The sequence below is a fragment of the Taudactylus pleione genome, unplaced genomic scaffold, assembly GCF_031769625.1.
Source record: "Taudactylus pleione unplaced genomic scaffold, aTauple2 ptg001778l, whole genome shotgun sequence".
Classification (NCBI taxonomy): Eukaryota; Metazoa; Chordata; class Amphibia; order Anura; family Myobatrachidae; genus Taudactylus; species Taudactylus pleione.
In genome coordinates, this window is record NW_028286175.1 from 470,001 (window position 1) to 482,500 (window position 12,500).

At 37.9% G+C, this 12,500-nt stretch overlaps 7 non-coding genes and 46 pseudogenes across 7 annotated transcripts in view; all 53 read right to left on the minus strand.

Annotated features, from left to right (window-relative positions):
- Nucleotides 1–44, minus strand: part of LOC148438215 (5S ribosomal RNA) — a 119-nt gene extending 75 nt beyond the window's left edge. The window contains exon 1 of the ribosomal RNA XR_015876280.1: nucleotides 1–44. This exon is cut by the window's left edge and continues 75 nt beyond it. This is a non-coding gene — a ribosomal RNA (5S ribosomal RNA).
- Nucleotides 45–160: 116 nt separating this feature from the next.
- Nucleotides 161–279, minus strand: LOC148438216 (5S ribosomal RNA; annotated as a pseudogene).
- A 115-nt stretch (nucleotides 280–394) lies between these two features.
- On the minus strand, nucleotides 395–513 carry LOC148438217 (5S ribosomal RNA). Its single transcript, XR_015876334.1, has one exon. It is a non-coding gene; the product is annotated as a 5S ribosomal RNA (ribosomal RNA).
- Nucleotides 514–629: 116 nt separating this feature from the next.
- Nucleotides 630–748, minus strand: LOC148438218 (5S ribosomal RNA; annotated as a pseudogene).
- Nucleotides 749–864: 116 nt separating this feature from the next.
- Nucleotides 865–983, minus strand: LOC148438219 (5S ribosomal RNA; annotated as a pseudogene).
- A 115-nt stretch (nucleotides 984–1,098) lies between these two features.
- On the minus strand, nucleotides 1,099–1,217 carry LOC148438220 (5S ribosomal RNA; annotated as a pseudogene).
- A 116-nt stretch (nucleotides 1,218–1,333) lies between these two features.
- On the minus strand, nucleotides 1,334–1,452 carry LOC148438221 (5S ribosomal RNA; annotated as a pseudogene).
- A 116-nt stretch (nucleotides 1,453–1,568) lies between these two features.
- Nucleotides 1,569–1,687, minus strand: LOC148438222 (5S ribosomal RNA; annotated as a pseudogene).
- Nucleotides 1,688–1,803: 116 nt separating this feature from the next.
- On the minus strand, nucleotides 1,804–1,922 carry LOC148438223 (5S ribosomal RNA; annotated as a pseudogene).
- A 116-nt stretch (nucleotides 1,923–2,038) lies between these two features.
- LOC148438224 (5S ribosomal RNA) lies at nucleotides 2,039–2,157 on the minus strand. Its single transcript, XR_015876354.1, has one exon. It is a non-coding gene; the product is annotated as a 5S ribosomal RNA (ribosomal RNA).
- Nucleotides 2,158–2,273: 116 nt separating this feature from the next.
- LOC148438225 (5S ribosomal RNA) lies at nucleotides 2,274–2,392 on the minus strand. Its single transcript, XR_015876281.1, has one exon. It is a non-coding gene; the product is annotated as a 5S ribosomal RNA (ribosomal RNA).
- A 116-nt stretch (nucleotides 2,393–2,508) lies between these two features.
- LOC148438226 (5S ribosomal RNA) lies at nucleotides 2,509–2,627 on the minus strand (annotated as a pseudogene).
- A 115-nt stretch (nucleotides 2,628–2,742) lies between these two features.
- Nucleotides 2,743–2,861, minus strand: LOC148438227 (5S ribosomal RNA). The gene has a single exon (XR_015876335.1). It is a non-coding gene; the product is annotated as a 5S ribosomal RNA (ribosomal RNA).
- Nucleotides 2,862–2,977: 116 nt separating this feature from the next.
- LOC148438228 (5S ribosomal RNA) lies at nucleotides 2,978–3,096 on the minus strand (annotated as a pseudogene).
- Nucleotides 3,097–3,212: 116 nt separating this feature from the next.
- Nucleotides 3,213–3,331, minus strand: LOC148438229 (5S ribosomal RNA; annotated as a pseudogene).
- Nucleotides 3,332–3,447: 116 nt separating this feature from the next.
- On the minus strand, nucleotides 3,448–3,566 carry LOC148438230 (5S ribosomal RNA; annotated as a pseudogene).
- Nucleotides 3,567–3,682: 116 nt separating this feature from the next.
- On the minus strand, nucleotides 3,683–3,801 carry LOC148438231 (5S ribosomal RNA; annotated as a pseudogene).
- A 116-nt stretch (nucleotides 3,802–3,917) lies between these two features.
- Nucleotides 3,918–4,036, minus strand: LOC148438232 (5S ribosomal RNA; annotated as a pseudogene).
- A 116-nt stretch (nucleotides 4,037–4,152) lies between these two features.
- LOC148438233 (5S ribosomal RNA) lies at nucleotides 4,153–4,271 on the minus strand (annotated as a pseudogene).
- A 116-nt stretch (nucleotides 4,272–4,387) lies between these two features.
- On the minus strand, nucleotides 4,388–4,506 carry LOC148438234 (5S ribosomal RNA; annotated as a pseudogene).
- Nucleotides 4,507–4,621: 115 nt separating this feature from the next.
- LOC148438235 (5S ribosomal RNA) lies at nucleotides 4,622–4,740 on the minus strand (annotated as a pseudogene).
- Nucleotides 4,741–4,856: 116 nt separating this feature from the next.
- Nucleotides 4,857–4,975, minus strand: LOC148438236 (5S ribosomal RNA; annotated as a pseudogene).
- Nucleotides 4,976–5,091: 116 nt separating this feature from the next.
- On the minus strand, nucleotides 5,092–5,210 carry LOC148438237 (5S ribosomal RNA; annotated as a pseudogene).
- Nucleotides 5,211–5,326: 116 nt separating this feature from the next.
- LOC148438238 (5S ribosomal RNA) lies at nucleotides 5,327–5,445 on the minus strand (annotated as a pseudogene).
- Nucleotides 5,446–5,561: 116 nt separating this feature from the next.
- On the minus strand, nucleotides 5,562–5,680 carry LOC148438239 (5S ribosomal RNA; annotated as a pseudogene).
- Nucleotides 5,681–5,796: 116 nt separating this feature from the next.
- On the minus strand, nucleotides 5,797–5,915 carry LOC148438240 (5S ribosomal RNA). Its single transcript, XR_015876332.1, has one exon. It is a non-coding gene; the product is annotated as a 5S ribosomal RNA (ribosomal RNA).
- Nucleotides 5,916–6,031: 116 nt separating this feature from the next.
- Nucleotides 6,032–6,150, minus strand: LOC148438241 (5S ribosomal RNA; annotated as a pseudogene).
- Nucleotides 6,151–6,266: 116 nt separating this feature from the next.
- On the minus strand, nucleotides 6,267–6,385 carry LOC148438242 (5S ribosomal RNA; annotated as a pseudogene).
- Nucleotides 6,386–6,501: 116 nt separating this feature from the next.
- LOC148438243 (5S ribosomal RNA) lies at nucleotides 6,502–6,620 on the minus strand (annotated as a pseudogene).
- A 116-nt stretch (nucleotides 6,621–6,736) lies between these two features.
- Nucleotides 6,737–6,855, minus strand: LOC148438244 (5S ribosomal RNA; annotated as a pseudogene).
- Nucleotides 6,856–6,971: 116 nt separating this feature from the next.
- On the minus strand, nucleotides 6,972–7,090 carry LOC148438245 (5S ribosomal RNA; annotated as a pseudogene).
- A 116-nt stretch (nucleotides 7,091–7,206) lies between these two features.
- LOC148438246 (5S ribosomal RNA) lies at nucleotides 7,207–7,325 on the minus strand (annotated as a pseudogene).
- Nucleotides 7,326–7,441: 116 nt separating this feature from the next.
- On the minus strand, nucleotides 7,442–7,560 carry LOC148438247 (5S ribosomal RNA; annotated as a pseudogene).
- Nucleotides 7,561–7,674: 114 nt separating this feature from the next.
- On the minus strand, nucleotides 7,675–7,793 carry LOC148438248 (5S ribosomal RNA; annotated as a pseudogene).
- Nucleotides 7,794–7,909: 116 nt separating this feature from the next.
- LOC148438249 (5S ribosomal RNA) lies at nucleotides 7,910–8,028 on the minus strand (annotated as a pseudogene).
- A 115-nt stretch (nucleotides 8,029–8,143) lies between these two features.
- On the minus strand, nucleotides 8,144–8,262 carry LOC148438250 (5S ribosomal RNA; annotated as a pseudogene).
- Nucleotides 8,263–8,378: 116 nt separating this feature from the next.
- Nucleotides 8,379–8,497, minus strand: LOC148438251 (5S ribosomal RNA; annotated as a pseudogene).
- Nucleotides 8,498–8,848: 351 nt separating this feature from the next.
- LOC148438252 (5S ribosomal RNA) lies at nucleotides 8,849–8,967 on the minus strand. The gene has a single exon (XR_015876294.1). It is a non-coding gene; the product is annotated as a 5S ribosomal RNA (ribosomal RNA).
- Nucleotides 8,968–9,083: 116 nt separating this feature from the next.
- Nucleotides 9,084–9,202, minus strand: LOC148438253 (5S ribosomal RNA; annotated as a pseudogene).
- Nucleotides 9,203–9,317: 115 nt separating this feature from the next.
- LOC148438254 (5S ribosomal RNA) lies at nucleotides 9,318–9,436 on the minus strand (annotated as a pseudogene).
- Nucleotides 9,437–9,551: 115 nt separating this feature from the next.
- On the minus strand, nucleotides 9,552–9,670 carry LOC148438255 (5S ribosomal RNA; annotated as a pseudogene).
- Nucleotides 9,671–9,786: 116 nt separating this feature from the next.
- LOC148438256 (5S ribosomal RNA) lies at nucleotides 9,787–9,905 on the minus strand (annotated as a pseudogene).
- Nucleotides 9,906–10,021: 116 nt separating this feature from the next.
- On the minus strand, nucleotides 10,022–10,140 carry LOC148438257 (5S ribosomal RNA; annotated as a pseudogene).
- Nucleotides 10,141–10,256: 116 nt separating this feature from the next.
- LOC148438258 (5S ribosomal RNA) lies at nucleotides 10,257–10,375 on the minus strand (annotated as a pseudogene).
- Nucleotides 10,376–10,491: 116 nt separating this feature from the next.
- Nucleotides 10,492–10,610, minus strand: LOC148438259 (5S ribosomal RNA; annotated as a pseudogene).
- A 116-nt stretch (nucleotides 10,611–10,726) lies between these two features.
- On the minus strand, nucleotides 10,727–10,845 carry LOC148438260 (5S ribosomal RNA; annotated as a pseudogene).
- Nucleotides 10,846–10,960: 115 nt separating this feature from the next.
- LOC148438261 (5S ribosomal RNA) lies at nucleotides 10,961–11,079 on the minus strand (annotated as a pseudogene).
- A 115-nt stretch (nucleotides 11,080–11,194) lies between these two features.
- LOC148438262 (5S ribosomal RNA) lies at nucleotides 11,195–11,313 on the minus strand (annotated as a pseudogene).
- A 115-nt stretch (nucleotides 11,314–11,428) lies between these two features.
- LOC148438263 (5S ribosomal RNA) lies at nucleotides 11,429–11,547 on the minus strand (annotated as a pseudogene).
- A 116-nt stretch (nucleotides 11,548–11,663) lies between these two features.
- Nucleotides 11,664–11,782, minus strand: LOC148438264 (5S ribosomal RNA; annotated as a pseudogene).
- Nucleotides 11,783–11,897: 115 nt separating this feature from the next.
- On the minus strand, nucleotides 11,898–12,016 carry LOC148438265 (5S ribosomal RNA; annotated as a pseudogene).
- A 115-nt stretch (nucleotides 12,017–12,131) lies between these two features.
- On the minus strand, nucleotides 12,132–12,250 carry LOC148438266 (5S ribosomal RNA; annotated as a pseudogene).
- A 116-nt stretch (nucleotides 12,251–12,366) lies between these two features.
- LOC148438267 (5S ribosomal RNA) lies at nucleotides 12,367–12,485 on the minus strand (annotated as a pseudogene).
- Between the last annotated feature and the right edge of the window lie 15 nt (nucleotides 12,486–12,500).

Consider the following 12,500-nt stretch of genomic DNA (forward strand, 5'->3'; position numbering starts at 1 on the left):
GATCAGACGAGATTGGGCATGTCCAGTGTGGTTTGGCTGTAGGTGCTCAAAAGCATTAACTTTAGACATCTATTACTTCTTAACTCAAGTATATTCATTGATAAGTTGAAAAAATTAAATGTAAAATGTAGTAGAATAGACTGTTATGGCAGTATAAAATTACCTACAGCACCTGGGATTCCTAGGTGGTCTCCCATCCAAGTACTAACCAGGCCCACCACTGCATAGCTTCCAAGATCAGACGAGATTGGGCATGTCCAGTATGGTTTGGCTGTAGGTGCTCAAAAACATTAACTTTATACCTCTTTTACTTCTTAACTCAAGTAAATTCAATGATAAGTTGAAAAATGAAATGTAAAATGTAATAGAAAAGAATGTTATGACTATATAAAATTACCTACAGCACCTGGTATTCCCAGGAGGTCTCCCATCCAAGTACTAACCAGGCCCAACACTGCATAGCTTCCAAGATCAAACGAGATTGGGCATGTCCAGTGTGGTTTGGCTGTAGGTGCTCAAAAGCATTAACTTAAGACCTCTATTTTTTCTTTACTCATGTAAATTCATTGATAAGTTGAAAAAATTAAATGTAAAATGTAATAGAAAAGACTGTTATGGCAGTATAAAATTACATACAGCACCTGGGATTCCTAGGTGGTCTCCCATCCAAGTACTAACCAGGCCCACCACTGCATAGCTTCCAAGAACAGACGAGATTGGGCATGTCCAGTGTGCTTTGGCTGTAGGTGCTCAAAAACATTAACTTTAGACCTCTTTTACTTCTTAACTCAAGTAAATTCATTGATAAGTTGAAAAAATTAAATGTAAATTGTAATAGAAAAGAATGTTTTGGCTGTATAAAATTACCTACAGCACCTGGTATTCCCAGGTGGTCTCCCACCCAAGTAGTAACCAGGCCCAACACGGCATAGCTTCCAAGATCAGACGAGATTGGGTATGTCCAGTGTGGTTTGGCTGTAGGTGCTCAAAAACATTAACTTTAGACCTCTATTACTTCTTAACTCAAGTAAATTCATTGATAAGTTGAAAAATGAAATGTAAAGTGTAATAGAAAAGAATGTTATGACTATATAAAATTACCTACAGCACCTGGTATTCCCAGGAGGTCTCCCGTCCAAGTACTAACCAGGCCCAACACTGCATAGCTTCCAAGATCAAACGAGATTGGGCATGTCCAGTGTGGTTTTGCTGTAGGTGCCCAAAACCTTTAACTTTAGACCTCAATTACTTCTTAACTCAAGTAAATTCATTGATAAGTTTAAAAAATTAAATGTAAAATGTAATAGAAAAGAATGTTATGGCAGTATAAAATTACCTACAGCACCTGGTATTCCCAGGTGGTCTCCCGTCCAAGTATTAAACAGGCCCAACACTGCATAGCTTCCAAGATCAAACGAGATTGGGCATGTCCAGTGTGGTTTGGCTGTAGGTGCTCAAAAGCATTAACTTTTGACCTCTATTACTTCTTAACTCAAGTAAATTCATTGATAAGTTGAAAAAATTAAATGTAAAATGTAATAGAATAGACTGTTATGGCAGTATAAAATTACCTACAGCACCTGGTATTCCCAGGAGGTCTCCCATCCAAGTACTAATCAGGCCCAACACTGCATCGCTTCCAAGATCAAACAAGATTGGGCATGTCCAGTGTGGTTTGGCAGTAGGTGCTCAAAAACATTAACTTTAGACCTCTTTTACTTCTTAACTCAAGTAAATTCATTGATAAGTTGAAAAAATTAAATGTAAAATGTAATAGAAAAGAATGTTTTGGCTGTATAAAATTTCCTACAGCAACTGGTATTCTCAGGTGGTCTCCCATCCAAGTACAAACCAGGCCCAACACAGCAAAGCTTACAAGATCAGACGAGATTGGGCATGTCCAGTGTGGTTTGGCTGTAGGTGCTCAAAAGCATTAAATTTAGACCTCTATTACTTCTTAACTCAAGTAAATTCATTGATAAGTTGAAAAAATTAAATGTAAAATGTAATAGAAAAGAATATTATGGCAGTATAAAATTACCTACAGCACCTGGTATTCCCAGGTGGTCTCCCATCCAAGTACTAACCAGGCCCAACACTGCATAGCTTCCAAGATCAGACGAGATTGGGCATGTCCAGTGTGGTTTGACTGTAGGTGCTCAAAAACATTAACTTTAGACCTCTTTTACTTCTTAACTCAAGTAAATTCATTGATAAGTTGAAAAAATGTAATGTAAAATGTAATAGAAAATAATGTTATGGCTATATAAAATTACCTACAGCACCTGGTATTCCCAGGTGGTCTCCCATCCAAGTACTAACCAGGCCCAACACTGCATAGCTTCCAAGATCAGACGAGATTGGGCATGTCCAGTGTGGTTTGGCTGTAGGTGCTCAAAAGCATTAACTTTAGACATCTATTACTTCTTAACTCAAGTATATTCATTGATAAGTTGAAAAAATTAAATGTAAAATGTAGTAGAATAGACTGTTATGGCAGTATAAAATTACCTACAGCACCTGGGATTCCTAGGTGGTCTCCCATCCAAGTACTAACCAGGCCCACCACTGCATAGCTTCCAAGATCAGACGAGATTGGGCATGTCCAGTATGGTTTGGCTGTAGGTGCTCAAAAACATTAACTTTATACCTCTTTTACTTCTTAACTCAAGTAAATTCAATGATAAGTTGAAAAATGAAATGTAAAATGTAATAGAAAAGAATGTTATGACTATATAAAATTACCTACAGCACCTGGTATTCCCAGGAGGTCTCCCATCCAAGTACTAACCAGGCCCAACACTGCATAGCTTCCAAGATCAAACGAGATTGGGCATGTCCAGTGTGGTTTGGCTGTAGGTGCTCAAAAGCATTAACTTAAGACCTCTATTTTTTCTTTACTCATGTAAATTCATTGATAAGTTGAAAAAATTAAATGTAAAATGTAATAGAAAAGACTGTTATGGCAGTATAAAATTACATACAGCACCTGGGATTCCTAGGTGGTCTCCCATCCAAGTACTAACCAGGCCCACCACTGCATAGCTTCCAAGAACAGACGAGATTGGGCATGTCCAGTGTGCTTTGGCTGTAGGTGCTCAAAAACATTAACTTTAGACCTCTTTTACTTCTTAACTCAAGTAAATTCATTGATAAGTTGAAAAAATTAAATGTAAATTGTAATAGAAAAGAATGTTTTGGCTGTATAAAATTACCTACAGCACCTGGTATTCCCAGGTGGTCTCCCACCCAAGTAGTAACCAGGCCCAACACGGCATAGCTTCCAAGATCAGACGAGATTGGGTATGTCCAGTGTGGTTTGGCTGTAGGTGCTCAAAAACATTAACTTTAGACCTCTATTACTTCTTAACTCAAGTAAATTCATTGATAAGTTGAAAAAATTAAATGTAAAATGTAATAGAAAAGAATGTTATGGCAGTATAAAATTACCTACTGCACCTGGTATTCCCAGGGGGTATCCCATCCAAGTACTTACCAGGCCCAACACTGTATAGCTTCCAAGATCAAACGAGATTGGGCATGTCCAGTGTGGTTTGGCTGTAGGTTCTCAAAAGCATTAACTTTTGACCTCTATTACTTCTTAACTCAAGTAAATTCATTGATAAGTTGAAAAAATTAAATGTAAAATGTAATAGAATAGACTGTTATGGCAGTATAAAATTACCTACAGCACCTGGGATTCCTAGGTGGTCTCCCATCCAAGTACTAACCAGGCCCAACACTGCATAGCTTCCAAGATCAGACGATACTGGGCATGTCCAGTGTGCTTTGGCTGTAGCTGCCCAAAACCATTAATTTTAGACCTCTATTACTTCTTAACTCAAGTAAATTCATTGATAAGTTGAAAAAATTAAATGTAAAATGTAATAGAAAAGAATGTTTTGGCTGTATAAAATGACCTACAGCACCTGGTATTCCAAGGTGGTCTCCCACCCAAGTAGTAACCAGGCCCAACACCGCATAGCTTCCAAGATCAGACGAGATTGGGCATGTCCAGTGTGGTTTGGCTGTAGGTGCTCAAAAACATTAACTTTAGACCTCTATTACTTCTTAACTCAAGTAAATTCATTGATAAGTTGAAAAAATTAAATGTAAAATGTAATAGAAAAGAATGTTATGGCTGCATAAAATTACCTACAGCACCTGGTATTTCCAGGTGGTCTCCCATCCAAGTACTAACCAGGCTCAACACTGCATAGCTTCCAAGATCAGACAAGATTGGGCATGTCCAGTGTGGTTTGGCTGTAGGTGCCCAAAACCATTAACTTTAGACATCGATTACTTCTTAACTCAAGTAAATTCATTGATAAGTTGAAAAAATTAAATGTAAAATGTAATAGAATAGACTGTTATGGCAGTATAAAATTACCTACTGCACCTGGGATTCCTAGGTGGTCTCCCATCCAAGTACTAACCAGGCCCAACACTGCATAGCTTCCAAGATCAGACGAGATTGGGCACGTCCAGTGTGGTTTGGCTGTAGGTGCTCAAAAACATTAACTTTAGACCTCTTTTACTTCTTAACTCAAGTAAATTCAATGATAAGTTGAAAAATGAAATGTAAAATGTAATAGAAAAGAATGTTTTGGCAGTATAAAATTATCTACAGCTCCTGGTATTCCCAGGTGGTCTCCCATCCAAGTACTAACCAGGCCCAACACTGCATAGCTTCCAAGATCAGACGAGATTGGGCATGTCCAGTGTGGTTTGGCTGTAGGTGCCCAAAACCATTAACTTTAGACCTCTATTACTTCTTAACTCAAGTAAATTCATTGATAAGTTGAAAAAATTAAATGTAAAATTTAATAGAAAAGAATGTTATGGCAGTATAAAATTACCTACAGCACCTGGCATTCCCAGGTGGTCTCCCATCCAAGTACTAACCAAGCCCAACACTGCATAGTTTCCAAGATCAGATGATATTGGGCATGTCCAGTGTGGTTTGGCTGTAGGTGCCCAAAACCTTTAACTTTAGACCTCAATTACTTCTTAACTCAAGTAAATTCATTGATAAGTTGAAAAAATTAAATGTAAAATGTAATAGAAAAGAATGTTATGGCAGTATAAAATTACCTACAGCACCAGGTATTCCCAGGTGGTCTCCCATCCAAGTACTAATCAGGCCCAACACTGCATAGCTTCCAAGATCAAACAAGATTGGGCATGTCCAGTGTGGTTTGGCAGTAGGTGCTCAAAAACAATAACTTTAGACCTCTTTTACTTCTTAACTCAAGTAAATTCATTGATAAGTTGAAAAAATGTAATGTAAAATGTAATAGAAAAGAATGTTATGGCTATATAAAATTACCTACAGCACCTGGTATTCCCAGGTGGTCTCCCGTCCAAGTACTAACCAGGCCCAACACTGCATAGCTTCCAAGATCAGACGAGATTGGGCATGTCCAGTGTGGTTTGGCTGTAGGTGCTCAAAAGCATTAACTTTAGACCTCTATTGCTTCTTAACTCAAGTAAATTCATTGATAAGTTGAAAAAATTAAATGTAAAAAGTAGTAGAATAGACTGTTATGGCAGTATAAATTTACCTACAGCACCTGGGATTCCTAGGTGGTCTCCCATCCAAGTACTAACCAGGCCCACCACTGCATAGCTTCCAAGATCAGACGAGATTGGGCATGTCCAGTATGGTTTGGCTGTAGGTGCTCAAAAAAAATAAACTTTATATCTCTTTTACTTCTTAACTCAAGTAAATTCAATGATAAGTTGAAAAATGAAATGTAAAATGTAATAGAAAAGAATGTTATGACTATATAAAATTACCTACAGCACCTGGTTTTCCCAGGAGGTCTCCCATCCAAGTACTAACCAGGCCCAACACTGCATAGCTTCCAAGATCAAACGAGATTGGGCATGTCCAGTGTGGTTTGGCTGTAGGTGCTCAAAAGCATTAACTTAAGACCTCTATTACTTCTTAACTCATGTAAATTCATTGATAAGTTGAAAAAATTAAATGTAAAATGTAATAGAAAAGACTGTTATGGCAGTATAAAATTACCTACAGCAGCTGGGATTCCTAGGTGGTCTCCCATCCAAGTACTAACCAGGCCCACCACTGCATAGCTTCCAAGAACAGATGAGATTGGGCATGTCCAGCGTGCTTTGGCTGTAGGTGCTCAAAAACATTAACTTTAGACCTCTTTTACTTCTTAACTCAAGTAAATTCATTGATAAGTTGAAAAAATTAAATGTAAATTGTAATAGAAAAGAATGTTTTGGCTGTATAAAATTACCTACAGCACCTGGTATTCCCAGGTGGTCTCCCACCCAAGTAGTAACCAGGCCCAACACGGCATACCTTCCAAGATCAGACGAGATTGGGTATGTCCAGTGTGGTTTGGCTGTAGGTGCTCAAAAACATTAACTTTAGACCTCTATTACTTCTTAACTCAAGTAAATTCATTGATAAGTTGAAAAAATTAAATGTAAAATGTAATAGAAAAGAATGTTATGGCAGTATAAAATTACCTACTGCACCTGGTATTCCCAGGGGGTATCCCATCCAAGTACTTACCAGGCCCAACACTGTATAGCTTCCAAGATCAGACGAGATTGGGCATGTCCAGTGAGGATTGGCTGTAGGTGCACAAAAACATTAACTTTAGACCTCTATTACTTCTTAACTCAAGTAAATTCATTGATAAGTTGAAAAAATTAAATGTAAAATGTAATAGAAAAGAATGTTATGGCACTATAAAATTACCTACAGCACCTGGTATTCCCAGGTGGTCTCCTGTCCAAGTACTAACCAGGCCCAACACTGCATAGCTTCCAAGACCAAACGAGATTGGGCATGTCCAGTGTGGTTTGGCTGTAGGTACTCAAAAGCATTAACTTTTGACCTCTATTACTTCTTAACTCAAGTAAATTCATTGATAAGTTGAAAAAATTAAATGTAAAATGTAATAGAATAGACTGTTATGGCAGTATAAAATTACCTACAGCACCTGGGATTCCTAGGTGGTCTCCCATCCAAGTACTAACCAGGCCCAACACTGCATAGCTTCCAAGATCAGACGATACTGGGCATGTCCAGTGTGCTTTGGCTGTAGCTGCCCAAAATCATTAATTTTAGACCTCTATTACTTCTTAACTCAAGTAAATTCATTGATAAGTTGAAAAAATTAAATGTAAAATGTAATAGAAAAGAATGTTTTGGCTGTATAAAATGACCTACAGCACCTGGTATTCCCAGTTGGTCTCCCACCCAAGTAGTAACCACGCCCAACACCGCATAGCTTCCAAGATCTGACGAGATTGGGCATGTCCAGTGTGGTTTGGCTGTAGGTGCTCAAAAACTTTAACTTTAAACCTCTATTACTTCTTAACTCAAGTAAATTCATTGATAAGTTGAAAAAATTAAATGTAAAATGTAATAGAAAAGAATGTTATGGCTGCTTAAAATTACCTACAGCACCTGGTATTTCCAGGTGGTCTCCCATCCAAGTACTAACCAGGCTCAACACTGCATAGCTTCCAAGATCAGACAAGATTGGGCATGTCCAGTGTGGTTGGGCTGTAGATGCTCAAAAACATAACTTTAGACCTCTTTTACTTCTTAACTCAAGTAAATTCAATGATAAGTTGAAAAATGAAATGTAAAATGTAATATAAAAGAATGTTATGGCAGTATAAAGTTACCTACAGCACCTGGTATTCCCAGGTGGTCTCCCATCCAAGTACTAACCTGGCCCAACACTGCCTAGCTTCCAAGATCAGATGATATTGGGCATGTCCAGTGTGGTTTGGCTGTAGGTGCCCAAAACCATTAACTTTAGACATCTATTACTTCTTAACTCAAGTAAATTCATTGATAAGTTGAAAAAATTAAATGTAAAATGTAATAGAATAGACTGTTATGGCAGTATAAAATTACCTACAGCACCTGGGATTCCTAGGTGGTCTCCCTTCCAAGTACTAACCAGGCCCAACACTGCATAGCTTCCAAGATCAGACGAGATTGGGCATGTCCAGTGTGGTTTGGCTGTAGGTGCTCAAAAACATTAACTTTAGACCTCTTTTACTTCTTAACTCAAGTAAATTCAATGATAAGTTGAAAAATGAAATGTAAAATGTAATAGAAAAGAATGTTTTGGCAGTATAAAATTATCTACAGCTCCTGGTATTCCCAGGTGGTCTCCCATCCAAGTACTAACCAGGCCCAACACTGCATAGCTTCCAAGATCGAACGAGATTGGGCATGTCCAGTGTGGTTTGGCTGTAGGTGCCCAAAACCATTAACTTTAGACCTCTATTACTTCTTAACTCAAGTAAATTCATTGATAAGTTGAAAAAATTAAATGTAAAATGTAATAGAAAAGAATGTTATGGCAGTATAAAATTACCTACAGCACCTGGTATTCCCAGGTGGTCTCCCATCCAAGTACTAACCAGACCCAACACTGCATAGCTTCCAAGATCAAACAAGATTGGGCATGTCCAGTGTGGTTTGGCAGTAGGTGCTCAAAAACATTAACTTTAGACCTCTTTTTCTTCTTAACTCAAGCAAATTCATTGATAAGTTGAAAAAATTAAATGTAAAATGTAATAGAAAAGAATGTTTTGGCTGTATTAAATTTCCTACAGCAACTGGTATTCTCAGGTGGTCTCCCATCCAAGTACAAACCAGGCCCAACACAGCAAAGCTTACAAGATCAGACGAGATTGGGCATGTCCAGCGTGGTTTGGCTGTAGGTGCTCAAAAGCATTAAATTTAGACCTCTATTACTTCTTAACTCAAGTAAATTCATTGATAAGTTGAAAAAATGAAATGTAAAATGTAATAGAAAAGAATGTTATGGCAGTATAAAATTACCTACAGCACCTGGTATTCCCAGGTGGTCTCCCATCCAAGTACTAACCAGGCCCAACACTGCATAGCTTCCAAGATCAGATGAGATTGGGCATGTCCAGTGTGGTTTGACTGTAGGTGCTCAAAAACATTAACTTTAGACCTCTTTTACTTCTTAACTCAAGTAAATTCATTGATAAGTTGAAAAAATTAAATGTAAAATGTAATAGAAAATAATGTTTTGGCTGTATAAAATGACCTACAGCACCTGGTATTCCCAGGTGGTCTCCCACCCAAGTAGTAACCAGGCCCAACACCGCATAGCTTCCAAGATCAGACGAGATTGGGCATGTCCAGTGTGGTTTGGCTGTAGGTGCTCAAAAACATTAACTTTAGACCTCTATTACTTCTTAACTCAAGTAAATTCATTGATAAGTTGAAAAATTAAATGTAAAATGTAATAGAAAAGAATGTTATGGCTGCATAAAATTACCTACAGCACCTGGTATTTCCAGGTGGTCTCCCATCCAAGTACTAACCAGGCTCAACACTGCATAGCTTCTAAGATCAGACAAGATTGGGCATGTCCAGTGTGGTTGGGCTGTAGGTGCTCAAAAACATTAACTTTAGACCTCTTTTACTTCTTAACTCAAGTAAATTCAATGATAAGTTGAAAAATGAAATGTAAAATGTAATATAAAAGAATGTTATGGCAGTATAAAGTTACCTACAGCACCTGGTATTCCCAGGTGGTCTCCCATCCAAGTACTAACCAGGCCCTACACTGCATAGCTTCCAAGATCAGATGATATTGGGCATGTCCAGTGTGGTTTGGCTGTATGTGCCCAAAACCATTAACTTTAGACCTCTATTACTTCTTAACTCAAGTAAATTAATTGATAAGTTGAAAAAATTAAATGTAAAATGTAATAGAAAAGAATGTTATGGCATTATAAAATTACCTACAGCACCTGGTATTCCCAGGTGGTCTCCCGTCCAAGTACTAACCAGGCCCAACACTGCATAGCTTCCAAGATCAAACGAGATTGGGCATGTCCAGTGTGGTTTGGCTGTAGGTGCTCAAAAGCATTAACTTTTGACCTCTATTACTTCATAACTCAAGTAAATTCATTGATAAGTTGAAAAAATGAAATGTAAAATGTAATAGAAAAGAAAGTTATGGCAGTATAAAATTACCTACAGCACCTGGTATTCCCAGGTGGTCTCCCATCCAAGTACTAACCAGGCCCAACACTGCATAGCTTCCAAGATCAGATGAGATTGGGCATGTCCAGTGTGGTTTGACTGCAGGTGCTCAAAAACATTAACTTTACACCTCTTTTACTTCTTAACTCAAGAAAATTCATTGATAAGTTGAAAAAATGTAATGTAAAATGTAATAGAAAAGAATGTTATTGCTATATAAAATTACCTACAGCACCTGGTATTCCCAGGTGATCTCCCGTCCAAGTACTAACCAGGCCCAACACTGCAAAGCTTCCAAGATCAGACGAGATTGGGCATGTCCAGTGTGGTTTGGCTGTTGGTGCTCAAAAGCATTAACTTTAGACCTCTATTACTTCTTAACTCAAGTAAATTCATTGATAAGTTGAAAAAATTAAATGTAAAATGTAGTAGAAAAGACTGTTATGGCAGTATAAAATTACCTACAGCACCTGGGATTCCTAGGTGGTTTCCCATCCAAGTACTAACCAGGCCCACCACTGCATAGCTTCCAAGATCAGCCGAGATTGGGCATGTCCAGTGTGGTTTGGCTGTAGGTGCTCAAAAACATTAATTTTAGACCTCTATTACTTCTTAACTCAAGTAAATTCATTGATAAGTTGAAAAAATTAAATGTAAAATGTAATAGAAAAGAATGTTTTGGCTGTATAAAATGACCTACAGCACCTGGTATTCCCAGGTGGTCTCCCACCCAAGTAGTAACCAGGCCCAACACTGCATAGCTTCCAAGATCAGACGAGATTGGGCATGTCCAGTGTGGTTTGGCTGTAGGTGCTCAAAAGCATTAACTTTAGACCTCTTTTACTTCTTAACTCAAGTAAATTCATTGATAAGTTGAAAAATGAAATGTAAAATGTAATGGAAAAGATTGTTATGGCAGTATAAAATTACCTACAGCACCTGGTAATCCCAGGTGGTCTTCCATTCAAGTACTAACCAGGCCCAACACTGCATAGCTTCCAAGATCAGACAAGATTGGGCATGTCCAGTGTGGTTTAGCTGTAGTTGCTCAAAAACATTAACTTTAGACCTCTTTTACTTCTTAACTCAAGTAAATTCATTGATAAGTTGAAAAATGAAATGTAAAATGTAATATAAAAGAATGTTATGGCAGTATAAAGTTACCTACAGCACCTGGTACTCCCAGGTGGTCTCCCATACAAGTACTAACCAGGCCCAACACTGCATAGCTTCCAAAATCAGATGATTTTGGGCATGTCCAGTGTGGTTTGGCTGTAGGTGCCAAAACCATTAACTTTAGACCTCTATTACTTCTTAACTCAAGTAAATTCATTGATAAGTTGAAAAAATTAAATGTAAAATGTAATAGAAAAGAATGTTATGGCAGTATAAAATTACCTACAGCAACCGGTATTCCCAGGTGGTCTCCCGTCCAAGTACTAACCAGGCCCAACACTGCATAGCTTCCAAGATCAAACGAGATTGGGCATGTCCAGTGTGGTTTGGCTGTAGGTGCTCAAAAGCATTAACTTTTGACCTCTATTACTTCTTAACTCAAGTAAATTCATTGATAAGTTGAAAAAATTAAATGTAAAATGTAATAGAATAGACTGTTATGGCAGTATAAAAGTACCTACAGCACCTGGGAATCCTAGGTGGTCTCCCATCCAAGTACTAACCAGGCCCAACACTGTATAGCTTCCAAGATCAGACGAGATTGGGCATGTCCAGTGTGGTTTGGCTGTAGGTGCTCAAAAACTTTAACTTTAGACCTCTTTTACTTCTTAACTCAAGTAAATTCAATGATAAGTTGAAAAATGAAATGTAAAATGTAATAGAAAAGAATGTAATGGCACTATAAAATTTCCTACAGCTCCTGGTATTCCCAGGTGGTCTCCCATCCAAGTACTAACCAGGCCCAACGCTGTATAGCTTCCAAGTTCAGACGAGATTGGGCATGTCCAGTGTGGTTTGGCTGTATGTGCTCAAAAATATTAACTTTAGACCTCTTTTACTTCTTAACTCAAGTAAATTCAATGATAAGTTGAAAAATGAAATGTAAAATGTAATGGAAAAGAATGTTATGGCAGTATAAAATTACCTACAGCACCTGGTATTCCCAGGTGGTCTCCCATTCAAGTACTAACCAGGCCCAACACTACATAGCTTCCAAGATCAGACGATATTGGGCAAGTCCAGTGTGGTTTGGCTGTAGATGCTCAAAAACATTAATTTTAGACCTCTATTACTTCTTAACTCAAGTAAATTCATTGATAAGTTGAAAAAATTAAATGTAAAATGTAATAGAAAAGAATGTTTTGGCTGTATAAAATGACCTACAGCACCTGGTATTCCCAGGTGGTCTCCCACCCAAGTAGTAACCAGGCCCAACACTGCATAGCTTCCAAGATCAGACAAGATTGGGCATGTCCAGTGTGGTTTGGCTGTAGGTGCTCAAAAGCATTAA